Below are 12,013 nucleotides of genomic sequence, written 5' to 3' on the forward strand. Positions count from 1 at the left end.
ATGTAATCAACAATTCAAATCAATCAAGTCAACAAGTGTTCCAGGACAGCCTAGCGTAGAGAAGAAAGATCAAACCTGAGTTCTGATCTCAACCCCAGCATCTACTGGTTCAATCTTTGAGCAAGTTAAACTTTCTAAGGGCTTCACTGGTGGCTCAGGTGGTAAAGAATCTGCCTGCAATGCAGGAGACCTGGATTCAATCCCTGGGTCGGGAAGATCTCCTGCAGGAGGGTATGGCAACCCACTCCAGTATTCTTTCCTGGAGAATTCCAAGGACAGAGTAGTCTGACAGGCTACAGTCCATGGGGTAGCAAACAGTTGGACATGACTGAATGACTAAGCATAACCTTTCTAAACCCAAAATGGGAATAATATCCATATCTGGAACAGTTTTTATGAAAATTAAAAATAATAAGGTGAAATATTTGGAATATATTTGGCACTTCATGAATGATTGATAGATATCATTATTATTCAAAAGTATATAAAGCAATATAAATAAAACATGATTCCTAACCTGCAAGAAGTATTATGTGCTGTGGGCTAAGTTGCTTCAGTCATGTCAGACTCCATGTGACCCCATAAACTGTAGCTCACCAGCTCCTCTGTCCATGGAATTCTCCAGGCAAGTATACTAGGGTGGGTTGCCATACCCTCCTCCAGGGGATCTTCCCAACCCAGGAATCAAAACCATCTTTCCTACATTGGCAGCAATTTCTTTATCCCTAGCGTCACACGCTAGTAAAGTAATGCTCAAAATTCTCCAAGCCAGGCTTCAGCAATACGTGAACCATGAACTTCCTGATGTTCAAGCTGGTTTTAGAAAAGGCAAAGGAACCAGAGGACAAATTGCCAACGTCCACTGGATCATGGAAAAAGCAAGAGAGTTCCAGAAAAACATCTATTTCTGCTTTATTGACTATGCCAAAGCCTTTGACTGTGTGGATCACAATAAACTGGAAAATTCTGAAAAAGATGGGAATACCAGACCACCTGACCTGCCTCTTGAGAAACCTGTATGCAGGTCAGGAAGCAACAGTTAGAACTGGACATGGAACAACAGACTGGTTCCAAATAGGAAAAGGAGTACGTCAAGGCTGTATATTGTCACCCTACTTATTTAACTTCTATGCAGAGTACATCATGAGAAACGCTGGACTGGAAGAAACAGAAGCTGGAATCAATATTGCCAGGAGAAATATCAATAACCTCAGATATGCAGATGACACCACCCTTATGACAGAAAGTGAAGAGGAACTAAAAGGCCTCTTGATGAGAGTGAAAGAGGAGAGTGAAAAAGTTGGCTTAAAGCTCAACATTCAGAAAACAAAGATCATGGCACCTGGTCCCATCACTTCATGGCAAATAGATGTAGAAACAGTGGAAACTGTGGCTGACTTTATTTTGGGGGTCTTCAAAATCACTGCAGATGGTGATTGCAGCTATGAAATTAAAAGACATTTACTCTTTAGAAGGAAAGTTATGACCACCCTAGACAGCATATTAAAAAGCAGAAACATTACTTTGCCAACAAAGGCCCGACTAGTCAAGGCTATGGTTTTTCCAGTAGTCATGTATGGATGTGAGATTTGGACTATAAAGAAAGCTGAGCACCAAAGAATCGATGCTTTTATTGGAGAAGACTCTTGAGAGTCCCTTGGACTACAAGGAGATCCAACCAGTCCATCCTAAAGGAGATCAGTCCTGAATGTTCATTGGAAGGACTGATTTTGAAGCTGAAAGTCCAATACTTTGGCCACCTGATACGAAGAGCTGACTCATTTGAAAAGATCCTGATGCTGGGAAAGATTGAAGGCAGGAGGAGAAGGGGACGACAGAGGATGAGCTGGTTAGATGGCATCACAGACTCAATGGACATGAGTCTGGGTAGACTCCAGGAGTGGGTGATGGATAGGGAGGCCTGGAGTGCTGTGGTTCATGAGGTTGCAAAGAGTGAGACATGACTGAGCGACTGAATTGAACCGAGTGCCACCTAGGAAACCCTCAAGAATAATATGACACATTAAATTTAAAGTGCTAAGACATCCTCAGTAATTATTCCCTGAAATTAGAAAACTTTTCCAAAGCAAAAGAAGAGAGGGGTTTCCCTGGTGATCCAGTGGTAAGAATTCACCTGCCAATGCAGGGAACACAAGTTTGATTGTTCTCCCAGGGAAGATCCCCCGTGCCACAGGGCAACTAAGCCGGTGTGCCACAACTATTGAGTCCATGTCACTTGAGTTCTCTACTTTGCCAACAAAAGAAGCCACAGCAAGGAAAAGCCCACATACCACACCTAGAGAGTAGCCCCCATTCACCTCAATGAGAGAAAGCCTGCACACAGCAACAAAGACCCAGCACAGCCAAAAATAAAGAAATAAATATATAAATAAATAAAATTTTAATGGTAAAGAAAGAAAAGAAAAAAATTCGCTGAAAGTTCTGGAGAAAAGAGGACACAATACTTTAAGACACACCAAAGATGGCAAAATTTACTTCCTAAAACAAACACGCTGCAGTGACTTGGCATTTTCATTAGGAAATAGATTTTCCCACACTAGTTCTCAGGCCCATTAAATATTATATCAACATTTAAACAAGATATAGGACTTGAATTGGTGTGCAGAAAATAGAAAGGATTTAAGTTAGCAAAGGGAAAGGGAAACATTCTGAAAGAAAGGAGGAGTGTACTGCAAAAGGACTCAGGTGTCTGAGATGATCCTGAACTTTTAAATGCCCCATTGCCCAACCCCAATAAAAGAAACTCCTGACACTCTTGTTTTATTTTTTATTTTATTAATTATTTATTAATTTGCAAAGGTCTTCACAACTGCATTTGGATTTCTTCCATATTCTTGTATCCTAGCATTTGGGTAGAAGAACTATCACTGATCTCTTGATTTCTTGCCACATTTCCTGTCTATAGCCCCAGACTCTACCCTAGGCCCCAGTGTATAATATATTATTCCTCTGGCTTTACCCTTGACTTGCTTTCCTTGAACTTGAACTTGCCTCTTAAATAGTGTCTTTTTCTGGTCCTTCCAGATAACTAAATATTCAGCCTGATCCCTTGGGGCTACTAGAGCTAGGGTTCATGCCAAGTCCTCGGTCCCTAGAGAGGGAATGGAAAAGGACATGGAAAATGCAAGACCTTTGTAAATTAATTTGACTGAGGCAGTATTTGGGACGGTGAGTGGTTAAAAACACTGGCAAAATTACCAAGTTCTTTCCACATCCCCTGTCTTATAAAACACTTTGTATTTGCCAAATTATATTAGGTGTGAAGGCCCACAGCCCACCAAGGGCTGAGTGACAGCCTGAAACTTCAGGTCTGAGGTCAAGCTAGGTCATTGAACTATGGTAGCCAATGTCAGCCTCTTCAGATTTGGAAGGGCTTTCTCTTGTCTTCTCAAATACATAAAAGTATTTATGGCCATAATTATGGTTCTTATAACAAACTCAATTATAAGCCATCATTATAAAGTGATTTAGTAATACTTTTTGTGTGACTTGGTCAAGCAGCAAATATGTATTGATCGCCTACTCTGAACAAATCATTCCAGTGGACTTAAGTGGTTTAAATTCACTATATATAACTTAATTTTGTTGAGATTGTGCAATATATTGTTTGATTTTATTATTACTACTATTATAATTTGGTTTATTATAGTTACTGGTGAAAGAGTTGAAAAATAGTAAGCAAAAGGAAATGACAGTCACTTACTCCTAAGGACTCATTCATCCCCTTCCTCATCTCTGAGTACAAAACCATCTATTCTGTGGAGGAAGGCAGGTGGGAAACCATCTAGGAAAAGGTGTATTTTCATTTATTTTAAAAAATAAATGTAGCCACTTTATTTGCATGAGCTGATGACTATCAAATTTGTATTTCCACTTCAGATGAGACCCCAACCACCTACTCTATATTTCTAACTAGATATCATGAAAGCATTTCAACTCACTATATATATCCATTTTAATTTCTCCCACAAGCTATGAACTAATCTCAATTAGCACCAACTTGTGCAAACCAGAAACAAGGGCCGCCATCTTTGACAACACACCTTTATCTCTACATTCATTGGTTCAATGTTACCTTCTAAATAACTTTCATATCCCTCTTCCTTTCTTCCCTTTCAACATTTTCTTGGTTTAAGCTCGCATCACTCTGTACATGAGCTACTACATTGACCCCGTAAACTGATCTCCATGCATAAACTCTTACCTCTTCTTAATCTATTCTCTTCACTTCACCCAGACTCATTTTTTAAAACACAATTTAATTATATCACTCTTTTCTTTCTTAAAGTTTTTCAATGGCTTTCAAATGCCTTTAAGTTTCAAAGAAGTTATGGGACTTCCCTGGTGGTCCAGTGGTGAAGACTCTATGCTCCCAATGAGGGAACCTGGGTTCAATCCCTGGTCAGAGAACTAGATACCACATGCCGCAACTAAAGATATGCATGTTGCAACCAAGACCCAGTGCAGCCAAATAAATAAATAATTTTTTAAAGTTTTTTTTTTTAAAAAGATTTTTAAAAGTTTGACCTTCGACATTTTCACATGGTCCTGCCTAATTCTCCAGCTTTGTCTTGTGTGTTTTGGTTTTATTGAGGTATAATTGACAAAAATTATATCTATTTAGGTTGTACAGTGTGATTGTTTAAGGTATAGCAGTGTGTGAAACTATTACTATAGTCAAGTTAATTAACTCATTTATCACCTCACATAGCTTCCTTGTACATATGTGTGTGTGTATAGTATGTGCGTATGTGTATGGTTAGTACATTTAAGATCTTGTGCTTTTAAAAAACACAATGCCTAATTCCACTTTATAACTTTTTAAAATATAAATTTATTTATGTTAATTGGAGGCTAATTACTTTACAATATTGTATTGGTTTTGCCATACATCAACATGAATCCACCATGGGTGTACACGTGTTCCCCATCCTGAACCCCCCTCCCACCTCCCTCCCCATATCATCCCTCTGGGTCATCCCAGTGCACCAGCCCCAAGCATTCTGTATCATGCATGGAACCTGAACTGGAAATTCATTTCACATATGATACTATACATGTTTCAATGCCATTCTCCCAAATCATCCCACCCTCGCCCTCTCCCACAGAGTGCATAAGTCTGTTGTATACATCTGTGTCTCTTTTGCTGTCTCGCATACAGGGTTATCATTACCATCTTTCTAAATTCCATATATATGCATCAGCAATACAGGAACCATGAACTTCCAGATGTTCAAGCTGGTTTTAGAAAAGGCAGAGGAACCAGAGATCAAATTGCCAACATCCGCTGAATCATGGAAAAAGCAAGAGAGTTCCAGAAAAACATCTATTTCTGCTTGATTGACTATGCCAAAGCCTTTGACTGTGTGGATCACAATAAACTGGAAAATTCTGAAAGAGATGGGAATACCAGACCACCTGACCTGCCTTTTGAGAAACCTGTATGCAGGTTAGGAAGCAACAGTTAGAACTGAACATGGAACAACAGGCTAGTTCCAAATAGGAAAAGGAGTACATCAAGGCTGTATATTGTCACCCTGCTTATTTAACTTCTATGCAGAGTACATCATGAGAAATGCTGGGCTGGAAGAAGCACAAGTTGGAATCAAATTGCCAGGAGGAATATCAATAACCTCAGATATGCAGATGACACCACCCTTATGACAGAAAGTGAAGAGGAACTAAAAGGCCTCTTGATAAGAGTGAAAAGAGGAGAGTGAAAAAGTTGCTTTAAGCTCAACATTCAGAAAACTAAGATCATGGCATTTGGTCCCATCATTTCATGGCAAGTAGATGGGGAAACAGTGGAAACAGTGTCAGACTCTATTTTTTTGGGCTCCAAAATCACTGCAGATGGTGATTGCAGCCATGAAATTAAGAGACTCTTACTCCTTGGAAGGAAAGTTATGACAAACCTAGATAGCATATTCAAAAGCAGAGACATTACTTTGCCAACAAATGTCCATCTAGTCAAGGCTGTGGTTTTTCCGGTAGTCATGTATGGATGTGTGAGTTGGACTGTGAAGAAAGTTGAGCACTGAAGAATTGATGCTTTGAACTGTGGTGTTGGAGAAGACTTTTTAGAGTCCCTTGGACTGCAAGGACATCCAACCAGTCCATTCTGAAGGAGATCAGCCCTGGGTGTTCTTTGGAAGGACTGATGCTGAAGCTGAAAGTCCAGTACTTTGGCCACCTCATGAAAAGAGTTGACTCATTGGAAAAGACTCTGATGCTGGGAGGGATTGGGGGCAGGAGGAGAAGGGGATGACAGGATGAGATGGCTGGATGGCATCACTGACTCAATGGACGTGAGTTTGAGTGAACTCTGGGAGTTGGTGATGGACAGGGAGGCCTGGCATTCTGCAATTCATGGGGTCGCAAAGAGTTGGACACAACTGAGTGACTGAACTGAACTGAACTGAACTGAATACTGTATTGGTGTTTTACTTTCTGGCATAATTCACTCTGTATAATAGGCTCCAGTTTCATCCACCTCATTAGAGCTGATTCAAATGTATTGTTTTTAATGGCTGAGTAATACTCCATTGTGTATATGTACCACAGCTTTCTTATCCATTCATCTGCTTATGGACATCTAGGTTGCTTCCATGTCCTGGCTATTATAAACAGTGCTGCAATGAACATTGGGGTACACGTGTCTCTTTCAATTCTGATTTCCTTGGTGTGTATGCCCAGCAGTGGGATTGCTGGGTCATAAGTGAAGTGAAGTCGCTCAGTTGTGTCCGACTTTTTGTGACCCCATGGACTGTAGTCTACCAGGCTCCTCAGTCCACGGAATTTTTCCAGGCAAGAGTACTGGAGTGGGTTGCCATTTCCTTCTCCAGGGGATCTTCTCAAACCAGGGATCAAACCCAGTTCTCCCTGTGTGCAGGCAGACACTTTACCATCTGAGCCACCAGGGAAGCCTGGGTCATAAGGCAGTTCTATTTCCAGTTTTTTAAGGAATCTCCACACTGTTCTCCATAGTGGCTGAACTAGTTTGCATTCCCACCAACAGTGTAAAAGGGTTTCCTTTTCTCCACACACTCTCCAGCATTTATTGCTTGTAGACTTTTGGATAGCAGCCATTCTGATTGGCATGAAATGGTACTTCATTGTGGTTTTGATTTGCATTTCTCTGATAATGAGTGATGTTGAGCATCTTTTCATGTGTTTGTTAGCCATCTGTATGTCTTCTTTGGAGAAATGTCTGTTTAGTTCTTTGGCCCATTTATTGATTGGGTCATTTATTTTTCTGGAATTGAGCTGCAGGAATTGCTTGTATATTTTTGAGATTAGTTGTTTGTCAGTTGCTTCATTTGCTATTATTTTCTCCCATTCTGAAGGCTTATAGTTTCCTTTGTTGTGCAGAAGCTCTTAATTTTAATTAGGTCCCATTTGTTTATTTTTGCTTTTATTTCCAATATTCTGGGAGGTGGGTCATAGAGGATCCTGCTGTGATTTATGTCGGAGAGTGTTTTGCCTATGTTCTCTAGGAGCTGTATTGTTTCTGGTTACGTTTAGATATTTAATCCATTTTGAGTTTATTTTTGTGTATGGTGTTAGAAAATGTTCTAGTTTCATTCTTTTACAAGTGGTTGACCAGTTTTCCCAGCACCACTTGTTAAAGAGATTGTCTTTTCTCCATTGTATATTCTTGCCTCCTTTGTCAAAGATAAGGTGTCCATAGGTGCATGGATTTATCTCTGGGCTTTCTATTTTGTTCCATTGATCTATATTTCTGTCTTTGTGCCAGTACCATACTGTCTTGATGACTGTGGCTTTGTAGTAGAGCCTGAAGTCAGGCAGGTTGATTCCTCCAGTTCCATTCTTCTTTCTCAAGATTGCTTTGGCTATTTGAGGTTTTTTGTATTTCCATACAAATTGTGAAATTATTTGTTCTAGCTCTCTGAAAAATACGGTTGGTAGCTTGATAGGGATTGCATTGAATCTATAGATTGCTTTGGGTTGTATACTCTTTTTCACTATATTGATTCTTCTGATCCATGAACATGGTATATTTCTTCATCTATTAGTGTCCTCTTTGATTTCTTTCACCAGTGTTTTATAGTTTTCTATATATAAGTCTTTAGTTTCTTTCAGTTCAGTTCAGTCATTCAGTCATGTCTGACTCTTTGCGACCCCATTGCAGCACACCAGGCCTCCCTGTCCATCACCAACTCCTGGAGTTCACTCAGGCTCACATCCATCGAGTAAGTGATGCCATCCAGCCATCTCAGTTTCTTTAGGTAGATATATTCATAAGTACTTTATTCTTTTCGCTTCAATGGTGAATGGGATTGTTTCCTTAATTTCTCTTTCTATTTTCTCATTATTAGTGTATAGGAATGCAAGGGATTTCTGTGTGTTGATTTTATATCCTGCAACTTTACTATATTCATTGATGAGCTCTAGTAATTTTCTGGTGGAGTCTTTAGGGTTTTCTATGTAGAGGATCATGTCATCTGCAAACAGTGAGAGTTTTACTTCTTCTTTTGCAATTTGGATTCCTTTTATTTCTTTTTCTGTTCTGATTGCTGTGGCCAAAACTTCCAAAACTATGTTGAATAGTAGTGGTGAAAGTGGGCACCCTTGTCTTGTTCCTGACTTTAGGGGAAATGCTTTCAATTTTTCACCACTGAGGATAATGTTTGCTGTGGGTTTGTCATATATACTTTTATTATATTGAGGCATGTTCCTATGGATGTTGAATTTTGTCAAAGGCTTTCTCTGCATCTATTGAGGTAATCATATGGCTTTTATTTTTCAGTTTGTGAATGTGGTGTATTACATTGATTGATTTGTGGATATTGAAGAATCCTTGCATCCCTGGGATAAAGCCCACTTGGTCATGATGTATGATCTTTTTAATGTGTTGTTGGATTCTGATTGCTAGAATTTTGTTAAGGATTTTTGCTCCACTTTACAACTTATATAGTTATCATTTCTTGAGCCTGTAAGACTTTTTCTCTTCCTGTTCTTATTACCTCTTTTATACATTTCACTCATGCATGCACGCTAAGTTGCTTCAGTCAAGTCCAACTCTTTGTGACCCTATGGACCATAGCCCGCCAGGCTCCTCTATCCATGGAATTCTCCAGGCAAGAATATCAGAGTGGGTTGCCCTTCCCTTCTCCAGGGGATCTTCCTAGCCCAGGAATTGAACCTACATCTCCTGCACCTGCAGGCAGGTTCTTTACTATCTGAGCCACCAGGGAAGCCATAGGCTGTATGTTAACTGGTGAGTTTGGCCCATTTACATTAATTAGAATTACCACTTATTAAGACTAGACTACAGTACTATGCTTTTTATATAACTGATGAAAGATTTATCATGGTACTTACAATTATTTATTTATATATCATCCTAGCCATCTATAGACTATAATTTTCTTGAGACTGATACAAATTCCAATTAATACAGCATCTAGAATAAAGTAAGTAGTTTAAAAGTGATTGTAGAAAAATTAGCAAATGAATGGATTATCATTATTGTGCTTAGAAATTGCCTTGTCAGTAATATGTTGACTTGTTTTTATAAATTTTATTCAGCAAATAATTTTTAACTGTTTATCATTTGCCAGGCAATGATTTACATACTACATTAGAACACAGATATTATGAATATTAGAATACATAATCTTCACTCATTAGATACCTATAATCTAATATAAAAATGATATACAATCCAATACAAATGATACATACACTCACATATAAACATGCACACAGAGAACTGTTTGAAGTCAGGTGAAATCCAAGGCATCTAAGCCTATGATATCTTTTTGAACAAGTCAATTGACAACTCAAGTGTCACTTTCTCCATAAAAACTTTATAAAGATAAACTATATTCTCTTTATCGAGATAATATTTTAGACTCATATTTATATGCATGTGTGAATTTTTATTGTAGATTTGCTTGGTTGTTTGCATACCTTTTATTTACTGATCCTCTTTGAAGAGTACTAAGAATTGCCTCTTTTGTATGTATATATTCTATTTTTTAAATCAATTTTGGTGTATGCCAGTAGTGAACATTTTTTCCTTAAAGTATTATTTAAGTCCTAGAGAGTTTAAATAATATGCTATATGCCAGGGCCTGTCTAAATTTATTTAGATAGACTCTGAAATGTTTCAGTATCTTTTCCTTTCTTGATCTTTTTTTTTTCTTTCAGAACACTTAAAATACCTGAGGGGTCTTTAACTGTCTTTGTTTGAATAATTAATTCTAATCTTACACCATATGGAAGTTTTCCCTACAAGCCAGCCTTGCCAAATCTATTCATGGCAGCCCGTATGGTTGTTTTCTTTTTGTGCAACAGAAAGACACATTGGCAAGAGGAGCAGTGAGTCGGTTGTTTTATTTATCTTTGAGCACACACAGGAAAAACCTCAGCCAACCAAGGAACTGTGCCTGGCTCTTGAAGGGGTGAGTTTAGGTACTAAGCATAATATGAAGACCAAATGTTCAGCTGAGAAATCCAAGTTCAAGTTGCCACACTAGCCAAGGCCAAAATTGACCTCCACATTTTTACTTTTGCACCATTGTTTATTTGATTAATTTCCAGCACCAAAATACTAAATATTTAAGCCCATCTTTTCTGGAGAGTCCACAGTATTGAGAACAGCCAATATCTGTATTCAAGTTCTTTCTCATTCCCAAGACTTTTGGGCTTCAAAATGTGTTTCCCCACAAATCCTCTAGCTCTGGCTGATGACCTTGTGAGAAAGTTCGTATGTCATCGTTATCTGAAGATGGAAAGAAAGGACTGAAATTCATTCCAAGAAATACAGCACAACTTCTGGGAAAACAAAAATAGAACAAAATTTTCTTCCCTTCAGCTATTCAGCAAATGTTCAGTGAATGCAAAAAAAAAAAAAAAAAAAAAATTGCCATGAGGAGAGCAAGCTGCAAGAAGCTTTTGAATAGACTTGCAGTCTCTTTTTCAAGAATTAACTTTGTTTATATTACAGATAAGATATTCATATTTTTCCTTTTGAAAAAAACTGTGCTTTTTTAAAGATAGTTGGTGTAGATGAAAGGCTTGCTTGGGTGAACCAGAAAAATGAAGAGAAAAGAAAGAAGTGAAATATTATTTAATAAATAAAAATTAATCAACTTAATGAAAAACATGATATGGCCATCTTTCACATGTTCTTGTTTTTGGTCCATTGAAATTCTTTTATCTATTATCTGCAATGTTGGCTGCTATATATGGATTCAGTTTCTTTACATGACCTCAACTGATATGTACAGGTTTAATCAATATGTAAAAATTTAGATGTAAAGAAAAGTACATAAGGGAAAAATTTACATCCCACACATGATAAAGGGAGCATTTCTTGTTTTGCTCTTCCAGAGCATTCTTGCTATTCAAGTGATTTTCTTTGAAGAGAGAGGATACTTTTTTCATGTATTTACACCATAACTTATTTTTGCAGTGTTACCATCTGGAGGTTTTTCAGGAATATTTCTATTTCATAAAGCAGATAATTAGCTAATTTAATAGTTGGGTTGCCATATGAGCCAAATGTAGAAAAAATATGGTAGAAATAGTATTTTTCTCTTTTTTGAGCATACATATTTAGTTTTTCAAAGTATAGCAATTTTCTGTTTTCACAAGGAATTAAATTTGTGCTTCAACCAACGGACAGGAATATTCTGTGTGTGTTATGAGACTGCTGGAGTGAATTGTTAAGGGTAACTTCACCTAGTTCTTATGATTTTCAAACACTGCACATGGTTAGCAGGTAAGACAACATATATGGGACTAGGGCTACAAAGACTAATAGAATACAAGTCCTGATTTCCCTTTGAGGAGCTTAAAATTCAGTGTACGACTCACTCATGTAAACAGTTCCAATATTTTGCAATGAAATCGGGTGTGATTTATGAAAGGGTGTCCTAGGGTTACTATGAGGACACACCAAAGGCAGTTAACTCAATATGTGAATTCAACAAAATAATTTTTTTTCTTCTTTCCGCAAGAA

Source organism: Capricornis sumatraensis, chromosome 4 (genome assembly GCF_032405125.1).
Source record: "Capricornis sumatraensis isolate serow.1 chromosome 4, serow.2, whole genome shotgun sequence".
Classification (NCBI taxonomy): Eukaryota; Metazoa; Chordata; class Mammalia; order Artiodactyla; family Bovidae; genus Capricornis; species Capricornis sumatraensis.